Below are 16,704 nucleotides of genomic sequence, written 5' to 3'. Positions count from 1 at the left end.
GGAGACATAGCCATTACCCCATCATTCTCCTGTCTACACACAACTCAGATGGGTTCCTTGGTGTATGAGGAGATGCAGCCATTACCTCATCATTATTGTGTCTACATACAGGACATCTCAGAGGGTTCCTTGGTCTAGGAGGAGACCCCTTGGTCTAGGAGGAGACCCCATCATTCTCCTGTTTACACACATCTCAGAGGGTTCCTTGCTTTGGTCCTTGCAGTATTTAAAACAGCCATTACAATCCTGTAATTTCAGTAATGTTACAAATGCCTGGGGAGTTCATACAGTAGGTTGCGGCACATTCAAAATGTTACCTCAGGAAACAAAATGGCCACTTCACAAAGCGCTGCAGTGAGGCCCCTCGTTCACAGTGACTGATATTTTGCATCTTCCTAACAAGTTTGTGCTAAAATAATGCACACAAACCAATATTAGCATTGCTGTCTGTCAAAAAAAGTGTATTAGTAGGTCGACGATAACTAGGTCAACGGTCATTAGGTCAACCACTATTGGTCGACAGTTGGAAAGAGATAAAAACAGCCAACCAGCTTCTAACTGCCATGTTACGGCCTGTGTTTCAAAAATGTCAGCTAAGAGCTGATTGGTTGGTACCTTAGCTCTCTCCAATCTTTGATAAATATCCTCCTTACAGACACAGCAGGCTTCTTCCGAACACTTCAAGTCCAGCGCTTATTTGGTGCAGACAAGGAAATGGGTAATTATGTCCTGACAGTACAGTGTATAGAATACAAAAAGACCGACAAGCCTTGATGAACAGCACACGTGGCACACTTATCTCTCTCCTTATGTACACACCACTGGAGAGTGGTATAGTCAGATGATTATCGATTTTGGCCACACTTTATTTGATACAAACGGAAAAGAGGAGACGCCCAATCCACATGTGGAAGGGAATATGGATTGTATGCTCCACTGGGGCAGGGACTGATGTGAATGTTCAAATATTCTCTGTAAAGTGCAGCGGAATCTGTGTGCGCTATATAAGAAACTGCTAATAAATAAATTAATAATATAGGGATGTATGGTATTTTCTCCCCACTCAGGCAGGCATCTTCGATGATGGGTATCCATATATAACAAGAATCCCTTTCAATACTGCAGTCATCTCTACTGTATAAACCAGTTTGAGGTGGAGAAGAGGAGACTAATATACCTTCATAGGGATGTATTATCTATTGAAAGCGCTGATGAACGAGACACGATTTCATATGGTCTTGCATATGATCTTTTTCTTTCATGTGTTTATATGGTGTGGGGACACCATCCCTGTGTCTTCATCCACCAAGATGCATTCTACGCGCGATTTGAACACCTTTATATTACTTTCATACTATAGAGTAGGCTACTATAGTTACACACAATGTGTCAGTAAGCTAGTGCTATTACAGGTAGAGATGAGCGGGTCCGGATCCCCGAGATCCGACAGATCCGAATCTCGGGATCCGAGGCGGCTCAGGAGTTCCCGCCTCAATTCCGGACCGAAAACGAGGCAAAACATCATCATCGCGCTGTCGGATTCTCGCGGGAGCGGGATCTTTTAAAAGACGCACGCGCGCTCGACATCTTCACTCCAATCTTGGAGAGTGAAGAGGGTGGTTGGGAAGTGGTGCTGTGCTCCGTGCCATGCTGTGCTGTGCTCCGTGACCTGCCCTGTGCCCTCACTGCCCTGAGCCCTGTAGTGTGATTTAAATAACTAGGTGCTGCAGTGCTCACACGCAGGGGCTGCAGTGTCCACTGTCCAGGGGCTGTCCTGTGGCCCGTGCCCTGTTGTGATTTATTTAGCCCTAAGCCCTGTGTTGTGATTTATTTAGCCCTGAGCCCTGTGTTGTGTGCTTTAACTAACTAACTCAGTGCTGCAGTGCTCACACGCAGGGGCTGCAGTGCTGCTGAGTAGTACACTGAGTACAGGGGCTGCAGTAATACAAGGGGCTGTGTCCAGTGTGACGGCCTATATCCATTGTCCAGTGTCACGAGTCACGACATATATCCTGTGTCCAATGTGACTACATATATCCATTGTCCAGTGTGACGACATATATCCTGTGTCCAGTGTGACGACATATATCCTATGTCCAGTGTGACGACATATATCCATTGTCCAGTGTGACGACATATATCCTGTGTCCAGTGTGATGACATATATCCTGTGTCCAGTGTGACGACATATATCCTGTGTCCAGTGTGAGGACATATATCCAGTGTCCAGTGTGACAGATATATCCATTGTCCAGTGTGAAGACATATATACTGTGTCCAGTGTGACGACATGTGTCCAGTGTGACATCTAACCATTGTGTGACGGCATATATCCAGTGTCCAGCGTGACATATATCCATTGTCCAGTGTGACGACATATATCCTGTGTCCAGCGTGACATATATCCATTGTCCAGTGTGACGACATATATCCAGTGTCCAGTGTGACATATATCCATTGTCTAGTGTGACGACATATATCCTGTGTCCAGTGTGACTACATATATCCAGTGTCCAGTGTGACAATATATATCCAGTGTCCAATGTGACATATATCCTGTGTCCAGTGTGACGACATATATCCTGTGTCCAGTGTGACTACATATATCCAGTGTCCAGTGTGATGACATATATCCAGTGTCCAGTGTGACGACATATATCCAGTGTCCAGTGTGACATATATCCATTGTCCAGTGTGACAACATATATCCAGTGTTCAGTGTGACATGTAACCATTGTGTGACGGCATATATCCAGTGTCCAGCGTGACATATATCCATTGTCCAGTCTGACAACATATATCCTGTGTCCAGTGTGACATATATCCATTGTCCAGTGTGACGACATATATCCTGTGTCCAGTGTGACATGTAACCTTTGTGTGACGGCATATATCCTGTGTCCAGTGTGACATATATCCATTGTCCAGTGTGACAACATATATCCAGTGTTCAGTGTGACATGTAACCATTGTGTGACGGCATATATCCAGTGTCCAGCGTGACATATATCCATTGTCCAGTCTGACAACATATATCCTGTGTCCAGTGTGACATATATCCATTGTCCAGTGTAACGACATATATCCTGTGTCCAGTGTGACATGTAACCTTTGTGTGACGGCATATATCCTGTGTCCAGCGTGACATATATCCATTGTCCAGTGTGACGACATATATCCAGAGTCCAGTGTGACATATATCCATTGTCCAGTATGACTACATATATCCAGTGTCCAGTGTGACAGGGGCTGTGTCCAGTGTACAGGGGCTGTGTACAGGGGTTGTGTCCAGTGTACAGGGGTTGTGTCCAGTATACACGAGCTGTGTACAGGAGCTGTGTCCAGGGTCCAGGGGCTGTGTCCAGGGGCAGTGTCCAGTGTGATGGCTGTATCCAGTGTACAGGAGCTGTGTCCCGGGGCGGTGTCCAGAGGCTGTGTCCATTGTCCAGGGGCTGTGTCCAGGGGCTGTGTCCAGGGTAACGGGCTGTGTCCATTGTCCAGGGGCTGTGTCCAGGGTGACGGGCTGTGTCCAGTGTCCAGGGGCAGTGTCAAGTGTGAAGGCTGTGTCCAGTGTACAGGAGCTGTGTCCAGGGGCGGTGTCCAGAGGCTGTGTCCAGTGTGACGGCTGTATCCATTGTCCAGGGCCTATGTCCAGTGTGACGGGCTGTGTCCAGGGGCAGTGTCCAGGGGCTGTGTCCATTGTCCAGGGGCTGTGTCCAGGGTGACGGGCTGTGTCCAGTGGCAGTGTCCAGTGTGAAGGCTGTGTCCAGTGTACAGGAGCTGTGTCCAGGGGCGGTGTCCAGAGGCTGTGTCCAGTGTGACGGCTGTGTCCATTGTCCAGGGGCTGTGTCCAGTGTGACGGGCTGTGTCCAGGGGCAGTGTCCAGGGGCTGTGTCCAGAGGCTGTGTCCATTGTCCAGGGGCTGTGTCCAGGGTGACGTGCTGTGTCCAGTGTCCAGGGGCAGTGTCCAGGGGCTGTGTCCAGGGACAGTGTCCAGTGTCCAAGGGGTTGTGTCCAGTATGACAGGCTGTGTCCAGTGTAAAGTATGAAAAATAAATAAAAGTAATAAATAAAATAAAAACACATTTTTGGAGGATGATGGAGGAGGAAATAGTGGGAGATCAGCAACCTGATAGAAGTGCTGAAGCTGCTACCACCAGTCATGACAAGGCCGATACCTCTTTGTATGTGCTCTTTGGAGCATTTCTCTTTTTTTGGGATAGTTTATTAAACTGCCACCCTGTCTGCCCCTGCAGTGCCGCTCTGCCAGGTTGGAAGTGTAAGGTCCACATGTATGTGATGCCGACTGCTGTCGCTTAGCTTAGTCATCCAGCTACCTCGGTATACCCTTTTGGCCCAACTACAGTAAATGAAAACAATTTTGTAAGCTGTGAAGTGATCAAAATTAACTAGAAATGAGTGGAAACTAATGTTATTGAGGTCAATAATACTTTAGGGGAAAAAACAGGCCCAAATTCTGTTATTTTAGCCATTTTTAGCATTTTTTTAAAAAAAATCCAGATCCAAAACCAAAACCCACAATGGTGGTTTTGCCAAAACCAATCCAGATACAAAACACGAAGGGAGATCCAGATCCAAAACCAAAACCCGAAAAGTGGCCGCCGCACATCTCTAATTACAGGGTGAGCTGCTAAACTTACACACAATATGTCAGTAGTTACTCACAAAGAGTCAGTAAGCCAGTGCCATACAGATAGGCTGCCATAGATACACACAATGTGTCAGTAAGCCAGTTCTATACAGGGTAGGCTGCTATAGATACACACTATGTGTCAGTAAGACGTGCTATACAGGGTAGGCTGCTATAGATACATGTAATGTGTCAGCAAGTCGGTGCTATACAGGGTAGTAGTGTTCCCGCTAGGCTTATTTCACGGGGCGCTGCGCCCTGCCCCTTTTATAGCTGCCGATTTTCGCCCTGCCTGTTTCTGCCCGCCCTGCATAGTTAATAGCCGCTGCCGCGCTAGAAGTCTCCTCCCGCTGACAGTGTAAGCTGCTAGCGCGGCAGCGTGTGGACATTCCCCCCTCAGCCCTGACATGCCGCAGCAGCGGGGGGGACAGTGAGCACCAGGAGATCATGGGGCAGAGGCTGCTCTGTGCGTGACAGTGCGTCCCCTTGAAGACATCGGCCCAGAAGCCTGCTGGTGGTGACACCTGCTGGCTGGAGGCAGTGCTTGGCCCCCGGGGCCGGTGATGGACGGCTGGGCACCCTGGGATATGCAGCCCTCTCGCTCCCCCGCCGCCGCGCACTTGTTGATGCGCCCGAGTGCAGCGTGTAGGGGGGGTCCCGGCTCATCTGCCTCCTCTCCGCAGGCCAAACGGACTCCTCAGCGCTGCCTCTGGGGGACTTTATGGGGAATATAACGTGTCACAAAATGGATTATATAGCATAAATGTGCTGATGGTGTGACGCTCAGGTGTCACAAGATGGATTATATAGTATAAATGTGCTGATGGAGTGACGCTCAGGTGTCACAAGATGGGTTATATAGCATAAATGTGCTGATGGTGTAACGCTCAGGTGTCACAGGATGGATTATATAGCATAAATGTGCTGATGGTGTGAGGCTCAGGTGTCACAGGATGGATTATATAGCATAAATGTGCCGATGGTGTGACACTCCGGTGTCACAAGATGGGTGATATATCATAAATGTGCCGATGGTGTGACACTCTGGTGTCACAAGATGGTTATATAGCATAAATGTGCTGATGGTGTGACGCTCAGGTGTCACAGGATGGATTATATAGCATAAATGTGCTGATGGTGTGACGCTCCGGTGTCACAAGATGGGTTATATAGTATAAATGTGCTGATGGTGTGACACTCAGGTGTCACAGGATGGATTATATAGCATAAATGTGCTGATGGTGTGACGCTCCGGTGTCACAAGATGGGTTATATAGTATAAATGTGCTGATGGTGTGACACTCAGGTGTCACAGGATGGATTATATAGCATAAATGTGCTGATGGTGTGACGCTCCGGTGTTACAAGACGGTTATATAGCATAAATGTGCCGATGGTGTGACGCTCGGGTGTCACAAGGTGGATTATATACTGTAGCAATAACGTGCTGATGGTTTGAAGATCAGGTGTCACCATTTTGACCTTTTAAATTAAAATGTGCCCTCGCGAATGAAAAATGTGCTCTCGCGAATGAAAAATGTGCCCTCGCGATTGAAAAATGTGCCCTCGCGATTGAAAAATGTGCCCTCGCGATTGAAAAATGTGCCGTTCCCGTGATCAGCACCCTGCCCTAAAAAATTTCTAGAGTGAACACTAGGTAGGCTACTATAGTTACACACAATTTGTCAGTAAAATGTGATATACTGTACAGGGTAGTCGTTTATAGTTACACAATGTGTCAGTAAGCCAGTGATATAAAGGGTAGGTAGATGTTACACTGACGGTCAGAGAGCAGTGATTCACTCCTAACATTCCGTTTATAAATCGTTAATGGTATCATTCAGTGTTTAAGACCTAGATTGTTCGCCCACCAGGTGAAGCAATATCTTTATCAATATTTTTTTCAGCCTTACCTACTATGTAAATATCTCGTTTGCTAACAATATTGCATAGAGGTGATTCAGTATATCCAATCAGCCTTCCGCAGCTATCTATCCTATGGCTTACAGGTAACTCCACTATTGAGCCCTTCTGTCTAGGCCACACACAGTAACCTATCACTGTTACCATAACAACACAGGTGTTCTGCCAATGCGCATTTCACTTTAATGGCTTTATCAGGGTCACACATGACCAGTAGCGGTGCCCGAACAGACCTTCTGAGAGCACAGAGGCTGAAGCAGCACTGACAGACCCCTACCCAAACTTTAGTATGGTACTTGGCAAGGCCTGATACACTTGACAGCATTAAGACATGTTATATTGGTATAAAAAACCCTGCCCCAATCTGCAAAGTGCCTCCCACTTTGGTAATATATTTGCCAATTTCAGGGTTGTAAATTGAGGCAGGTAGGAGATATGCTATTCTGCCCTTGCTTATACATACACATAGTCTAAAGGTGGCCATACACACTCAGATTTATCTTCAGATCTGGCTGCTTGAAACAAAACAATGGTTATGGATGAGAGCAAATGACAGTTGACCATTTGCTTGGAAATGTTGGAAAACAGACAAACTGTCACTCATCCATAACCATGTTTTTGTTCCAACCAGCCAGATCTGAAGATAAATCTTACTAGTGTATGGGCACCACTTTATTTGTATACATATATTTGCCAGTCTGGCTGCTGCTAATACCTGTGTGATGACATCACAATGGCCCTGTGATGACATAACAGTGATTCTATGATGTCACAATGCCTGGTGAGCCAGGACGGAACACTAGGAGTCATTCTGTTGCCTGGTCCCGACTTGTGCAGTCAGAGCTTTTGAACGTGTCTGATTATTCAGCATTTTCAGTTCATATATTGTGTTTGGAGAGGAGCAAGGAGAGAGAGGAGAGAGAGTAGGAAGGAGGAGACAAACGGGAGCAGCCCTGCGCTGCGTCCCGTTCTATAGTGGCAAGGTAAGTGCGCTCTTATTTCTATTCATTCTTTTTGTTTGAGCAATTGGGGTTCTTCATGGATTTCTTAAGGGGCGAGGCTCACCTGAAAGTGGGCATGTCATAGCATAGAAGGCGGTTATGTCCCAATTTAGTGGGTGTTTAAGGGGGTCTTTGCCCAAACCTGAGGGGTTATTTATTATTTATATCACTGTCGGTTCCCAATGACCCCCAACATTTTTGGCGTTCAATATGAGCTAAAATCGTTATTCGATTCCAGTGGGTTTGTGTCCCCCCTTCCCCCACACACACACACACACACAAACACTTTTTTATTTTGGTTTAAACCCTTTCTTTTTGTTGGTGGTTAAATAATCACAATTTGCATGTTACAATGGGCACCGATATTATGCCCACATTTCACTGCAAATGAGGTTGCTGATAAATGGGCTTTAAATAATAAAGCCCTTTATTTCCCCCATTACTCCATTATGGTATTGTATTCGCTGATACCTGCATATCTGTGGTCAGTTGTGTAACACATATTTATAATGATCCTACTAGCGGAGCATTGTGATTCCGGATTATAATTGTATGAATATGAAATGAATTGTAACATTGTGACAGGAGATCGGGGACCATATTCACTTTTTTGCTTTTCATGGCGCCCAGAGAGGTCGCGTATAGTAGCGTAAAGGGCTCGCTTGGCTGCCTATTTCCGCTGCCTATCAAGCAGGTAAACTCCATCCCGCCAAAGGCACGCCCACCCCGCCACACAAATACCCGCACTATGCTGCAAACGCGTACGCTTACACATTCACGCGTAAGCACCCGCATCGAATGATTTTTCCTCTGTTCGTTGTGTTTCCGTCCATTATGACTAGAAGGGATATTTGTGTATAGCTTATTTGTTATTTAATATTTCTATTTTATCTTTAATTAAGGTGACGCAGTTAGTCAAACTTGCTACAAGAGGGGAAATGGCCCAATTGCCATCAGAGAGCCAAACCAAACAAGAACCCCGGGAGAGGCAGATGCCCCCGGCACCGCGGGTAAGACAGGCCCCACCGCCTCCCCGCGAGAAAAAGGCACCACCGCCTCCACGCGAGAGAAAGGCACCACCGCCTCCCCACGAGAGAAAGGCCCCACCGCCTCCCTGTGAGAGAAAGGCCCCACCGCCTCCCTGCGAGAGAAAGGCCCCACCGGCACCGAGGGAGAGACAGGCCCCACCGGCACCGAGGGAGAGACAGGCCCCACCGACACCAAGGGAGAGACAGGCCCCACCGGCACCAAGGGAGAGACAGGCTCCATCGGCACCAAGGGAGAGACAGTCCCCACCGGCACCAAGGGAGAGACAGGCCCCACCGGCACCAAGGGAGAGACAGGCTTCCTCACCATTGAGGAATTCGCCCCTGTTAATATCCACGGTGTGGCAAGAGCCACCGTCACGATCAACGGAATGGTATACGCCCCCATCACCATCCATGGAGAGGCAAGAGCCCCCGTTCCAATCCACGGAGTGGCATGAGAACCCATTCTCAATAGACTGGTATTCCGAGATCCCGGAAACATCCCCGGAGTGGCAAGAGTCTCAGGAAGCATCCACTGAGTGGCAAGAGTCCCAGGAAGCATCCACGGTGTGGCAAGAGTCCCTGGAAGTATCCATGGTGTGGCAAGAGTCCCAGGAAACCTACACGGAGCGGCAAGAGACCCAAGAAACATCTATGGAGTGGCCCCCCGTCACCACCCACAGAGTGGTATACGCCCCCGTCACCATCCACGGAGTGGTATGCACCCCCGCCGCCATCCACGGAATGGCATGCGCCCCCGTCACCATTTACGGAGTGGCAAGCGTCCCTGTCACTGGAGTGGCATGCACCCCCTATACCATCCAAGGAGTGGTATGCACCCCTGTCACCATCACGGAGTGGCATGCACTCCCAATGTAGAGGCGTCCCACTACATTTCAACTTCTGTTAAATATGGAATATTGCACATAACAACCAATCAGACTGTATCTATTATCTCCTATACAATACTTAATAAATGAGTAGTCTAGATAATAGACAAATTATTTATTTAGTATTGTCTAGGAGATACTAGATAGAATCTGATTGGTTGTTATGGGCAACATCCCATCTTATACCCCATCATGTGTTATTTCCAACAACAATTTGGGTAATAAAATGAGTGGTGAATAATACTGTATCTCTGTGGTTATTTCCTCATTTGGAGCGTCTCCATGCTGGGTGAATGCTTGGCGGCTACAGTGTCAGAATATGTCAAATAAAACATGTGTACATTTACTTTTTTAAATATGTCTACACACATCTCAGAGGGTTCCTTGGTCTATGAGAAGACCTAGCCATTACCCGATAATTCTGTCTGCACACATCTCAGAGGGCTCCTTGGTCTATGAGAAGGACCTAGTCATTACCCATCATTCGCCTGTCTACACACATCTCAGAGGGTTCCTTGGTCTATGAGGAGACATAGCCATTACCCATGATTCTTCTATCTACATACATCTCAGAGGGTTCCTTGGTTCCTTTCTCCTATCTACAGACATCTCAAAGGGTTTCTTGATCTATGAGGAGACATAGCCATTACCCCATCATTCTCCTGTCTACACACAACTCAGATGGGTTCCTTGGTCTATGAGGAGATGCAGCCATTACCTCATCATTATTGTGTCTACATACAGGACATCTCAGAGGGTTCCTTGGTCTAGGAGGAGACCCCTTGGTCTAGGAGGAGACCCCATCATTCTCCTGTTTACACACATCTCAGAGGGTTCCTTGCTTTGGTCCTTGCAGTATTTAAAACAGACATTACAATCCTGTAATTTCAGTAATGTTACAAATGCCTGGGGAGTTCATACAGTAGGTTGCGGCACATTCAAAATGTTACCTCAGGAAACAAAATGGCCACTTCACAAAGCGCTGCAGTGAGGCCCCTCGTTCACAGTGACTGATATTTTGCATCTTCCTAACAAGTTTGTGCTAAAATAATGCACACAAACCAATATTAGCATTGCTGTCTGTCAAAAAAAGTGTATTAGTAGGTCGACGATAACTAGGTCAACGGTCATTAGGTCAACCACTATTGGTCGACAGTTGGAAAGAGATAAAAACAGCCAACCAGCTTCTAACTGCCATGTTACGGCCTGTGTTTCAAAAATGTCAGCTAAGAGCTGATTGGTTGGTACCTTAGCTCTCTCCAATCTTTGATAAATATCCTCCTTACAGACACAGCAGGCTTCTTCCGAACACTTCAAGTCCAGCGCTTATTTGGTGCAGACAAGGAAATGGGTAATTATGTCCTGACAGTACAGTGTATAGAATACAAAAAGACCGACAAGCCTTGATGAACAGCACACGTGGCACACTTATCTCTCTCCTTATGTACACACCACTGGAGAGTGGTATAGTCAGATGATTATCGATTTTGGCCACACTTTATTTGATACAAACGGAAAAGAGGAGACGCCCAATCCACATGTGGAAGGGAATATGGATTGTATGCTCCACTGGGGCAGGGACTGATGTGAATGTTCAAATATTCTCTGTAAAGTGCAGCGGAATCTGTGTGCGCTATATAAGAAACTGCTAATAAATAAATTAATAATATAGGGATGTATGGTATTTTCTCCCCACTCAGGCAGGCATCTTCGATGATGGGTATCCATATATAACAAGAATCCCTTTCAATACTGCAGTCATCTCTACTGTATAAACCAGTTTGAGGTGGAGAAGAGGAGACTAATATACCTTCATAGGGATGTATTATCTATTGAAAGCGCTGATGAACGAGACACAATTTCATATGGTCTTGCATATGATCTTTTTCTTTCATGTGTTTATATGGTGTGGGGACACCATCCCTGTGTCTTCATCCACCAAGATGCATTCTACGCGCGATTTGAACACCTTTATATTACTTTCATACTATAGAGTAGGCTACTATAGTTACACACAATGTGTCAGTAAGCTAGTGCTATTACAGGTAGAGATGAGCGGGTCAGGATCCCCGAGATCCGACAGATCCGAATCTCGGGATCCGAGGCGGCTCAGGAGTTCCCGCCTCAATTCCGGACCGAAAACGAGGCAAAACATCATCATCGCGCTGTCGGATTCTCGCGGGAGCGGGATCTTTTAAAAGACGCACGCGCGCTCGACATCTTCACTCCAATCTTGGAGAGTGAAGAGGGTGGTTGGGAAGTGGTGCTGTGCTCCGTGCCATGCTGTGCTGTGCTCCGTGACCTGCCCTGTGCCCTCACTGCCCTGAGCCCTGTAGTGTGATTTAAATAACTAGGTGCTGCAGTGCTCACACGCAGGGGCTGCAGTGTCCACTGTCCAGGGGCTGTCCTGTGGTCCGTGCCCTGTTGTGATTTATTTAGCCCTAAGCCCTGTGTTGTGATTTATTTAGCCCTGAGCCCTGTGTTGTGTGCTTTAACTAACTAACTCAGTGCTGCAGTGCTCACACGCAGGGGCTGCAGTGCTGCTGAGTAGTACACTGAGTACAGGGGCTGCAGTAATACAAGGGGCTGTGTCCAGTGTGACGGCCTATATCCATTGTCCAGTGTCACGAGTCACGACATATATCCTGTGTCCAATGTGACTACATATATCCATTGTCCAGTGTGACGACATATATCCTGTGTCCAGTGTGACGACATATATCCTATGTCCAGTGTGACGACATATATCCATTGTCCAGTGTGACGACATATATCCTGTGTCCAGTGTGATGACATATATCCTGTGTCCAGTGTGACGACATATATCCTGTGTCCAGTGTGACGACATATATCCTGTGTCCAGTGTGACAGATATATCCATTGTCCAGTGTGACGACATATATACTGTGTCCAGTGTGACGACATGTGTCCAGTGTGACATCTAACCATTGTGTGACGGCATATATCCAGTGTCCAGCGTGACATATATCCATTGTCCAGTGTGACGACATATATCCTGTGTCCAGCGTGACATATATCCATTGTCCAGTGTGACGACATATATCCAGTGTCCAGTGTGACATATATCCATTGTCTAGTGTGACGACATATATCCTGTGTCCAGTGTGACTACATACATCCAGTGTCCAGTGTGACAATATATATCCAGTGTCCAATGTGACATATATCCTGTGTCCAGTGTGACGACATATATCCTGTGTCCAGTGTGACTACATATATCCAGTGTCCAGTGTGATGACATATATCCAGTGTCCAGTGTGACGCAGAGGCAGAACTTTGGGAGGCAATGGAGTCATCTGCCGCCGGGCTCCTGCTCCCAAGGGGGCACTTCTCCCACCCTTCAAGTTTGATTCAGTTAATTGAAAGCAGTTGATATTGCTAATGTGGCTGACTCCCCTTCTAACCAAATTTTTGCAAGTGTCACACCCTGTATTAGATAGATTCCATGACCTTACTGGAGACAGGCACCTTACTGATTGAGCTATTGGGGGGCACCAATACTTATCTTGCCTCCGGGCAACTGGGATGAACTTTCGCCACTGGTGTGACGACATATATCCAGTGTCCAGTGTGACATATATCCATTGTCCAGTGTGACAACATATATCCAGTGTTCAGTGTGACATGTAACCATTGTGTGACGGCATATATCCAGTGTCCAGCGTGACATATATCCATTGTCCAGTCTGACAACATATATCCTGTGTCCAGTGTGACATATATCCATTGTCCAGTGTGACGACATATATCCTGTGTCCAGTGTGACATGTAACCTTTGTGTGACGGCATATATCCTGTGTCCAGCGTGACATATATCCATTGTCCAGTGTGACGACATATATCCAGAGTCCAGTGTGACATATATCCATTGTCCAGTGTGACTACATATATCCAGTGTCCAGTGTGACAGGGGCTGTGTCCAGTGTACAGGGGCTGTGTACAGGGGTTGTGTCCAGTGTACAGGGGTTGTGTCCAGTATACACAAGCTGTGTACAGGAGCTGTGTCCAGGGTCCAGGGGCTGTGTCCAGGGGCAGTGTCCAGTGTGATGGCTGTATCCAGTGTACAGGAGCTGTGTCCCGGGGCGGTGTCCAGAGGCTGTGTCCATTGTCCATTGGCTGTGTCCAGGGGCTGTGTCCAGGGTAACGGGCTGTGTCCATTGTCCAGGGGCTGTGTCCAGGGTGACGGGCTGTGTCCAGTGTCCAGGGGCAGTGTCAAGTGTGAAGGCTGTGTCCAGTGTACAGGAGCTGTGTCCAGGGGCGGTGTCCAGAGGCTGTGTCCAGTGTGACGGCTGTATCCATTGTCCAGGGCCTATGTCCAGTGTGACGGGCTGTGTCCAGGGGCAGTGTCCAGGGGCTGTGTCCATTGTCCAGGGGCTGTGTCCAGGGTGACGGGCTGTGTCCAGTGGCAGTGTCCAGTGTGAAGTCTGTGTCCAGTGTACAGGAGCTGTGTCCAGGGGCGGTGTCCAGAGGCTGTGTCCAGTGTGACGGCTGTGTCCATTGTCCAGGGGCTGTGTCCAGTGTGACGGGCTGTGTCCAGGGGCAGTGTCCAGGGGCTGTGTCCAGAGGCTGTGTCCATTGTCCAGGGGCTGAGTCCAGGGTGACGTGCTGTGTCCAGTGTCCAGGGGCAGTGTCCAGGGGCTGTGTCCAGGGACAGTGTCCAGTGTCCAAGGGGTTGTGTCCAGTATGACAGGCTGTGTCCAGTGTAAAGTATGAAAAATAAATAAAAGTAATAAATAAAAAAAAAAAACACATTTTTGGAGGATGATGGAGGAGGAAATAGTGGGAGATCAGCAACCTGATAGAAGTGCTGAAGCTGCTACCACCAGTCATGACAAGGCCGATACCTCTTTGTATGTGCTCTTTGGAGCATTTCTCTTTTTTGGGATAGTTTATTAAACTGCCACCCTGTCTGCCCCTGCAGTGCCGCTCTGCCAGGTTGGAAGTGTAAGGTCCACATGTACTGTATGTGATGCCGACTGCTGTCGCTTAGCTTAGTCATCCAGCTACCTCGGTATACCCTTTTGGCCCAACTACAGTAAATGAAAACAATTTTGTAAGCTGTGAAGTGATCAAAATTAACTAGAAATGAGTGGAAACTAATGTTATTGAGGTCAATAATACTTTAGGGGCAAAAACAGGCCCAAATTCTGTTATTTTAGCCATTTTTAGCATTTTTTAAAAAAAATCCAGATCCAAAACCAAAACCCACAATGGTGGTTTTGCCAAAACCAATCCAGATACAAAACACGAAGGGAGATCCAGATCCAAAACCAAAACCCGAAAAGTGGCCGCCGCACATCTCTAATTACAGGGTGAGCTGCTAAACTTACACACAATATGTCAGTAGTTACTCACAAAGAGTCAGTAAGCCAGTGCCATACAGATAGGCTGCCATAGATACACACAATGTGTCAGTAAGCCAGTTCTATACAGGGTAGGCTGCTATAGATACACACTATGTGTCAGTAAGACGTGCTATACAGGGTAGGCTGCTATAGATACATGTAATGTGTCAGCAAGTCGGTGCTATACAGGGTAGTAGTGTTCCCGCTAGGCTTATTTCACGGGGCGCTGCGCCCTGCCCCTTTTATAGCTGCCGATTTTCGCCCTGCCTGTTTCTGCCCGCCCTGCATAGTTAATAGCCGCTGCCGCGCTAGAAGTCTCCTCCCGCTGACAGTGTAAGCTGCTAGCGCGGCAGCGTGTGGACACTCCCCCCTCAGCCCTGACATGCCGCAGCAGCGGGGGGGACAGTGAGCACCAGGAGATCATGGGGCAGAGGCTGCTCTGTGCGTGACAGTGCGTCCCCTTGAAGACATCGGCCCAGAAGCCTGCTGGTGGTGACACCTGCTGGCTGGAGGCAGTGCTTGGCCCCCGGGGCCGGTGATGGACGGCTGGGCACCCTGGGATATGCAGCCCTCTCGCTCCCCCGCCGCCGCGCACTTGTTGATGCGCCCGAGTGCAGCGTGTAGGGGGGGTCCCGGCTCATCTGCCTCCTCTCCGCAGGCCAAACGGACTCCTCAGCGCTGCCTCTGGGGGACTTTATGGGGAATATAACGTGTCACAAAATGGATTATATAGCATAAATGTGCTGATGGTGTGACGCTCAGGTGTCACAAGATGGATTATATAGTATAAATGTGCTGATGGAGTGACGCTCAGGTGTCACAAGATGGGTTATATAGCATAAATGTGCTGATGGTGTAACGCTCAGGTGTCACAGGATGGATTATATAGCATAAATGTGCTGATGGTGTGAGGCTCAGGTGTCACAGGATGGATTATATAGCATAAATGTGCCGATGGTGTGACACTCCGTTGTCACAAGATGGGTGATATATCATAAATGTGCCGATGGTGTGACACTCTGGTGTCACAAGATGGTTATATAGCATAAATGTGCTGATGGTGTGACGCTCAGGTGTCACAGGATGGATTATATAGCATAAATGTGCTGATGGTGTGACGCTCCGGTGTCACAAGATGGGTTATATAGTATAAATGTGCTGATGGTGTGACACTCAGGTGTCACAGGATGGATTATATAGCATAAATGTGCTGATGGTGTGACGCTCCGGTGTCACAAGATGGGTTATATAGTATAAATGTGCTGATGGTGTGACACTCAGGTGTCACAGGATGGATTATATAGCATAAATGTGCTGATGGTGTGACGCTCCGGTGTTACAAGACGGTTATATAGCATAAATGTGCCGATGGTGTGACGCTCGGGTGTCACAAGGTGGATTATATACTGTAGCAATAACGTGCTGATGGTTTGAAGATCAGGTGTCACCATTTTGACCTTTTAAATTAAAATGTGCCCTCGCGAATGAAAAATGTGCTCTCGCGAATGAAAAATGTGCCCTCGCGATTGAAAAATGTGCCCTCGCGATTGAAAAATGTGCCCTCGCGATTGAAAAATGTGCCGTTCCCGTGATCAGCACCCTGCCCTAAAAAATTTCTAGAGTGAACACTAGGTAGGCTACTATAGTTACACACAATTTGTCAGTAAAATGTGATATACTGTACAGGGTAGTCGTTTATAGTTACACAATGTGTCAGTAAGCCAGTGATATACAGGGTAGGTAGATGTTACACTGACGGTCAGAGAGCAGTGATTCACTCCTAACATTCCGTTTATAAATCGTTAATGGTATCATTCAGTGTTTAAGACCTAGATTGTTCGCCCA

Source organism: Crinia signifera, chromosome 19 (genome assembly GCF_055691185.1).
Source record: "Crinia signifera chromosome 19, ASM5569118v1, whole genome shotgun sequence".
Lineage (NCBI taxonomy): Eukaryota > Metazoa > Chordata > Amphibia > Anura > Myobatrachidae > Crinia > Crinia signifera.
Note: the sequence above shows the minus strand (reverse complement) of the source record.